The 8,117-nt window shown below is 37.0% G+C and overlaps 1 long non-coding RNA gene across 1 annotated transcript; it reads right to left on the bottom strand.

Annotated features, from left to right (window-relative positions):
- Positions 1–498: 498 nt before the first annotated feature.
- On the bottom strand, positions 499–7,173 carry LOC110360150 (uncharacterized). Its single transcript, XR_002415816.2, has 3 exons — positions 6,874–7,173; positions 4,629–4,735; positions 499–4,007 (listed from the first exon to the last, which is right to left on the bottom strand). It is a non-coding gene; the product is annotated as an uncharacterized LOC110360150 (long non-coding RNA).
- Between the last annotated feature and the right edge of the window lie 944 nt (positions 7,174–8,117).

Here is an 8,117-nt window from a genome sequence, read left to right as displayed (position 1 = left end):
AGAGAGTGTGTGTGGGCAAGGTAGGAACAGACAGTAATATATCAGTGGACTACTACAGCCTCCCAGTTCCATGAGCAAACCTGAAGGCCTAACTGGTTCAAAATGTATTCTTCCATTTTGTGGTTACTCCTTCTTTCTGATACGTAAATTTACCTCATTTTTCACTGCATTCAACTGACACACAATGTGCCTGTAAGGCATTACATTTTTTGTCCCCAGACACACGTTTTTGGGCATGTTAGAACAAAACTGAGTTTGAAGCTTTACTTATCCTCCAGCAGAAATGTCTTCATAGGTAGGGATGGCTGTCTCAGAGGGTCACTAGGCTCTCTGAAGATTAATTGCAGGGGTTGGAATGCAACCCCTGCTATGAAATACTCCTTTACATCCATCTGACTGTTTTGCAAGCCTGTTAACAAGATGATTATGAAGTACACACACATACATGTATGTATAAATATATATATACATTATATACATGCACAAGTTAAAGCTAGGTAATACAGTACAGTGGAAGTTCAAGGTTTCATGGAGATTGAGGGCCAAAACCCCAACTGGTATAAATTCATACAGCTCAACGGATATTGATCAAAAGCTATTTTAATGTTCTTTCATCAATATTGTAAGACTTTGCCACACAAATGAATTAACTGTATGAGGTCAAAGAGTTCAGTGAAAGTAACAGTGTATGCATTCTAATTATATGATTTCCTCACTACTTTTTAATCAGATATGAGAGTGTGATACACTTTTTCAAAAGCAAGACTTGATTTTTAGTATCTCCACTTCGACAGCATTCCAGAGATCTTGTTTTTAAAGACCTAGTCCTCTTCACTGTGCCTTGTCTTGTATATGTAAAGGCTGAGGGCTCTGAATCAACAGTTACTAGAAATGTAGGTCACAGGGTTTTAGCTGTATTTCTCATTGTTTCAATTTACTGAGCACTGACTCACTACGAAGGCTGTTAAACTCCATTATCGCTAGAACACTAACATCTAACATGTTTCTCTAAACTGAGCCATATGATTTTGTATTCCTACAGCAGAGTGATTGCTCTCCTCTCCTTTACTTTTAATATTCCCTTTGATAAACTATACTATAATACCATAGTAATAACCCTGAAGTCTCAGAAGCTACTGCATACTAAAAATAAATGTTCTGAGATGCCATTCTGCAGATGGGATATGCAATACATCTTAGATTTCAATTTTGAAATTTTTATAAAAAACATACTGCAATGCAAAATAAAGCATACTGTGTAAATCATCTGCTACCAAATGTTGTTCTGCAATTTTGCTTTTAAATTATCCAAAATGAAATAGGTCTTCATATTAAATTGTCAAATGACACTCCTCTTTCTGGAATATAGATGGAAGTGTTGGTATGAAGAAAACAAAGCACTCAAACCTCCTTCTTTCTAACTGTTTTAGTCCAGTATAGTTTTCTGCATTTGCATTGACATTTATTTGAGCTAGAGGATATGTATGGAATTACCAATTACTTTTTTCCTGACTCATATTATTTTGAAAGGGTATTTAAGAAACATAAATTGTCAGAAGGAATAAAGGGAGGAAACTAGTGAGAAAAGAAAGCAAAAAAATGAAGTATAACAGCTCTTAAAATGTTGCAACACCCAGAATTTTGAGTCCCTTTCCCCTAATGCAAAATATCTTTGAAGAATTGCTAAAGTTGTGATTCAGTGTTATCAATAATGTGCACCTGATTAAAATGAAATAATTTAATTCTAAGGATATTATGAATCACAGTGAAGTGTTCCATTAATCTTTCTTTTTCAACTTTGAAATAGAAATAAGGAGTCTTCTTAACTTATATAATTGGGTTGACACCCCATCTAACATAAAGGCAAAAATATTGCCATTGAACAAGAAATACAATTTTTAGGTCATCTGTAGGAAAGATATGCGTTTATACAGACCACAAATATAAATTAAAATTAATGTATACTTCATAGAGGCAGAAGAAATTCATAGAGGATAAATAATTCTAGAATATCTGGAGGAAGTTTCTTAATCTGTTTTCTAAGTAAGAGGGAAAAACCTGTGACAACAGTTTTAGATGATAAAGCCAGCGGATTGTACAAAATAACACAGAATTACACCTGAATTACAAAGGCCAAGAGAGAAAAACCTTTCTGCTGTGCTCTGATCACCAGACAAGCCCTTACTGGAAAGCAGAATGTGAAGCCGAGTGTTAAGGAGCATACATTCTTTTCAAATTAAGAGATTGCATGGGACAGGAAAAGCAGTAATGGCTGAAAGTTTAAGCTTAGCTTTGCCCTTATGTCTTAAACTACTCTTTTTCTATAAATATATTTGACATAATGAATAGATAACCTAGTGGTTGGGATAGACATGTCTGTGGAACTCATTTTGCTGGAGCAGTACTGATAAAAAGCAGGAGTATTCATTTTGCCAGAGTTGGTAAAAAGTGTTATTGTATAACAGTCTCCAGAAAAGGTTCTGGTTATATCAATATAGTGTACAAGTTTGCACAGATTTTATTTACTTTATCTCCCATGTACAGTAAGTTACATTAAAGCCTACAGTCTGAGATTTACATTGGTTTCAAACTTCAGTAAAATCTAGAGAATGAATCAAAAGTGAAGAAAATCAGTTCAAAGATGAGGGGGTGGGGAGGGTTAAATGGTGGCAGATCCAGCTAGAAATTTCCACTGGTATTGTACATCTGTGAAAAATAGCCCAAAAAACTCCATCAAATATTTGACCATAATTTTGCCTATTTTTTCAGCCTAACAGTCATTCCTGTTTCATAGAGAACAGAGGATTCTGTACAATCTCTGGTTCTTTCCCTGCAATAGTGTCCCTTCAGCAAGCTATTGAGTTTTTATTCTCACATATTTTCTTTGTATAATATATAAATATATATACACAAATGCCCACATAGTGCCAGAAACAGCTATGTCAGCAAGAAAAGTCACAAGTGGAAGTCAGGGTTACATTAGTAACCTACCTACTTTTTAAAGCCCCCTACTTTTTTCCAATAAGTATTTCAAAACCGACATACTACAGTTGCATCTCCAAAAAATGGTAGTACTTTCATTAGAGGTGTCAACACACATGAACGTGAATGCAATGCAAGAGGTGAGAAAGTGGTGAGCTTATTCCAAACAGGCAATATCTGGAGGACAGACAATGTAGGCAACCGATGAGAGGGAGCATGAGAGGAAGTGGGAGGGTTCTCTGTCACTCCTGAGGAAAGGTAGGAATGATGTGAGTATCCCCCATAACTCTCACAGAGGCAAATGAAATGTCACCCTTATTCTTAGATCACTGTTTGGGAGGGGGAGATACCATGTTCCATACCAAAAATGAAATTTGCTCAGCGGTCTTTGAAATTCCGCTATGTTAAATCTGATTGCTGCTACTTAGATGGGAATGGAAATGTAGAAATAGCATAATTTCAAAATTCTGGCATAAGCCAGTTGTAGCTGAGGCAGTGATACATGCAGACCAGTTGCAAGTCAGGTAAAGGGCACAGTGGATCTGATTCCTTGCCTCAATGATTTTTGATTCATTTTATACACCACAGGAAGTGTTCCCAAATCCTTTAGGAGTTTTCTATGTATGGAACTGTGAAGAGAGGGAGAGCATTTTTATTTATATCACTAATGCCAGGAAGATTTCCATGAGATACATCCTGGTTGACAATGTCTGCAAGCAAGGTTGGCAAAGGAACACACCAAAATCAAAATCTATGCAGCTCTGGACACAACAGCAAAGACATTTAAATACTGTGGAAAGTTAATAGAGATGCCTGTTTTTCACAACACCTTCAGTGACAGCAGGTGAAGGGGAAGGCAGTATTGAACTGGCAAGGCTACAGGCTGGACTTACAGTTAATTACATTTGGGAATGAAGCCTTTATCTCCGCTATCAGTCTCTCAGTTTGTGAAATGAGTACAACAGTGTTCCATGAATACTTACAGAAATCTGTGAAACACATAAATTATGGGAACAGGTAACTACCTACAAAAAAAAAAAAACAACCTTCATAAAAAATTATTTTAAAAAATATTAAAAAAAAAAAAATCCTTGGTATACAGCAATTCTCTCCACCTTGGCCCAAGATTTTCCCATATGCTCAATCAAGATCAGATCAGACTCAGTAGAACTTTTTTCCTTCCCAGGATGTCAGTGTAAAGTAACAGAGTGCCTCTGGCACCCCTTCAGTGCTACTGGGCAAGAACTTTGGTGTAAAAAAAGCCTCCAGCTCAGTGCTGCAGTTGGATGGCTGCTCTCATGCTGTTTACACAGTAAGTGGCATGTAAAAAAACACACCTTTTTTTTTTTAATCCATTCAATGAAATTATATAATCAAATAATGTTAGAAAGTGCCACAGCATTTTATGATCTCCCACTGTTAAAAGAAGTGTAGACATTATCTCCTGATCTGGTTACTTAAATTCCAGTGAATCAGTACATGTTTCTGCACTCTTCCCATACTCCACTCAGGGAAGAAAGAGGGGGGAAAAAACCACACAGCTGTTTTCACAACACAGTTCTTTATCAGTGTCTTGTGTCTCCCTATCCACCATGCTGCCTGGCTGTGTATCTCTGCCTTTTAGGCAACTCATCACTCTGACTCACCCGGGCAGACACATTGACTTGGGGAGGATATTGCACCGAGTAACATTTGCAGCAGGTCCAGTGACATCTTCCAAGAAGTCCAAGGTACAAGAGAGGCAGTGGAGAGTCTGCAGCAAAACAACAAACACATTTTCAGCAAAATCTATCTCTGAAGCCAACTGCTAATAACCACCTAGAGGCCAGAAGGCAGTACATCATTAGCCATTACAAAACAAACATGTGATACTGTTGAGCACAGGCATAAACTCTAAAATGCAGAACTGTTAACTAGCAATATATCCCACCTATTCGTATGTTATATTTGGGGGCAGGGAACGGAAAGAGAGATCTCTTGAATGATGACAGATTAACTTCGTTGCCGGTGACCGGGGTTTTTTTAAGGGTTTTCTGGGTTTTGTTTGGTTGTCTTTTAAACTGAAATAGCTACCATCAATTTTAGTTAAATAATTTGTTGCTTTTCAGTGTATACCCATACAACATGCAATTGCAATATGATTGAGGGGATTTTTCTTTCTTATTTGTTTCTATTTTAACCAGGCCATCCCAGATGATTACTGAACAAACTCCAGCTCTGTATTTACAAAGATCTAATCCTTAGAGGTTTTAGCTTCTGGGAAGACAAATAATTAAAAGCTGTATTTCCATGATCACTGCCATGGATCCCCAACCACGTCTTAGTCAGCTGTTGAGGAAAAAATAAGGAAAATGTTGGTATAGCAAGTCCAATTAATTATAAAAATGCAAGTACTCAGTGAACAGAAACATTTAGTATTCAATCATACTTGCATGCAACGTTCTAATAGATTCAGATGGCATATATTGCAAAAGTAGTGCAGCTTTCAACAGAAATAATGTGCAACTGTTTATGTTGCCACATGACTATTTTAGATTTGTTTACTTAAAATTCCATCCATGAAACAAGATCATGCCATTTTTAAAGCAGATAGGCTTTTTAAAGGGAGCTACCAAGGGCCTACTCCTGAAAGATTATACAGTTATGCTTCTGAGCTCAGGAGACAATAAAATGGAAGTATTTTGTTAAATTAAAATTAATTAAGTCTTACTCACATTGCCTACAAATGTTTGTCTTTTAGTTATAGTACCCTAAAGGAGATTAATTTGTTGCTTGGATTATAAGGAGGTGAGACAAGAGCTCCAGGCTCTGCCACCAACATCTTGAATGATCTTGGGAAATTTACATCATCTGCTTGAGTATTGGTTCTTTCATATAACAGAGAGAGAAATTGCACTATCTTGCTCTCACAAAGGTATTGAGATGCTAAATGTTTAATTAATGTTTTTTAATTGTACTGAGAGCCCTACAATGAAAGTGTCATATTAATGCAAATTATCTCTATTGTTAAGTGATAGAACGAAGCTCCCTAAGACACAGGCTGCACAATGCATTGTCCAAATAAAAAAAGTCCAGCTTCACTTGTTATATTAAATTGTTTAGAAATGTCATCAAAAGATCATGGTAGAGAAAAAAATTAGTACAGCTCAAAAGACCCACTCAAATCATATTGAACTACCATATGTTCATAACTGGTGAACATGAAAAGCACAGGAATGGGAATGAATTAACTAAAATCGATATGCTAGACCTTAGTTCATACTGATAAATAAATTAATGAAAATAAGAGCTACTCTACTAATTCTAGACTTCTTTTTTAAGTCCAAACTTTTGGGGTGGTGGGTAGGCTAGAGGGAATGAACCTTACTATTGAGACTGCCATATCCACTGTCTCCCAGGACCAGGATCCTTCTTTACCACCTCCTTGATAAGATATGAACTGACTATAGACTGAAAAAAATAACCCACAAAGCATTACCGAGACTTCTACCTCCTATGGGTAAGTCCTATGAACCAGCTAGAATGAGAGGCTTAACCACCCTTTCTTTCCTTTTACTTGTTTTTTTCTCCCTCTCTCTCTTTTGGCCCTCTGATCCTTCCATTTAGCCTACTTCAGGTGCTTTTCTTGTTTGTTTTTGTGACACTGCTGTGAGCTCCTCTCCTGTTAGAAAGGCAGCTAAAAGCACAGTCCTAGGCATGTTGGCATTCGACAGACTTCCCAGTGGCTGAGGAGACCAGATGCTGTGTCTGTCTTTAACTGTAAGATTTGCAGAATGAGCCAGAAAGAGAAACTACATTTTCAATCTCTGTTGTTCTTTTTTCCTCTCTCCTTCTGTGTGTGCATTGTTTGTCTTCAACAAAAGCAACCACAATAGCTCAAATCCCCAGTACCTGACTTCTTCAGTCGTCCTCCAGTAGTTATCATCCTCAATAACCTCTAAAAGACTGTCAGACAAGATTTTCTAAAAGCAAAAGCAAAAAAGAAAAACAGTCTCTCTAGAAAAACTGTAAGCTAACAGGAAAGGGAATAATATTGGCTGTTAACACAATTTCTTTTTCTTAATGTTTTCCAAGTTTAAGTGGATTCTCCCATCCCACAACTTTTAATATACTTAAATAAAAACTTAACAACTTTTAATCTTGTTTGCTATGAGCACAGGCAGGCTGAAGCCCGTATGTATGCAACACTGAATGTTGTTTCACATTTTGCAGTGACAAAGGCAAATTAGCTCCTTTAATTCATATTTTTCAAACAAGGTTATTAGTAAGGCATCACCAATAGCCTCTAGTGAAGAGAGTAGGAAAACATTTCTGTGTAGAATGTCTATACAACCCTCCTCTACTGGAAGTAGTAGCTAATCTTTAGACTTTGGTGTTGCAGAGGACAACCATACATGTTACTGCCCCTAGGACATGGTTATACAGTACTCTAAAACACAAATGCCATAGCCAACTTGTTTTACTCGGCATCACATGGAACTTCATCTGGAGGAGCTTTAGAGCTCTTCAAATAAATGGAGAATTCATAAGGATCCTTCCCCAAACAGCATGGTGACAGTGGAAAAAGATGAGAAATATTTTCTACCTTCCCCATTTCTCTGATGAGAAAGGATTTGTCCCGCTCAATTTTATTTCTCTCCTTCTTGACAACTGAAACTGTCAGTGACAAATGCTATTTGGAGAGCATGGTCTCTAAAATACCTCACAGCACATTATTATTAGAAATAAAATGTCAAATCCACAGTTTAATGCGCCTGTGTAATACTACCTTCCTGTCATCTGCAAGGTCAGAAGACAACCAAACAGGTTACATTAGAAAATAATCTGAATGTGCTGGCCACTGAGTTATATTGCACAAGATACCTGCAATGTTCCCCCCAGGCATAGTCCAGTCAGTCTTCATGCTGCCAGAGGAGCTTAGGATCACAGGATTAGGCACAGAAAATGTAAAAATTAGGGTTTATGTAAGGCTTCTATTAGGCAAACAAAGTACTCTGAATTTCAAATGGATGGGCCTTTAAGACCATAGAACAATTTTACCAGTAATTGGCTGAGATAGAGTGATCATCTTTCTTGGAAAGAGTTAAAGGTGAAATCACTGAAAATAAGAGCAATATTAAGACAGATGCATTTCT

This window comes from Columba livia, chromosome 2 (genome assembly GCF_036013475.1).
Source record: "Columba livia isolate bColLiv1 breed racing homer chromosome 2, bColLiv1.pat.W.v2, whole genome shotgun sequence".
Lineage (NCBI taxonomy): Eukaryota > Metazoa > Chordata > Aves > Columbiformes > Columbidae > Columba > Columba livia.
This window is presented reverse-complemented; position numbering and strand designations above follow the sequence as displayed.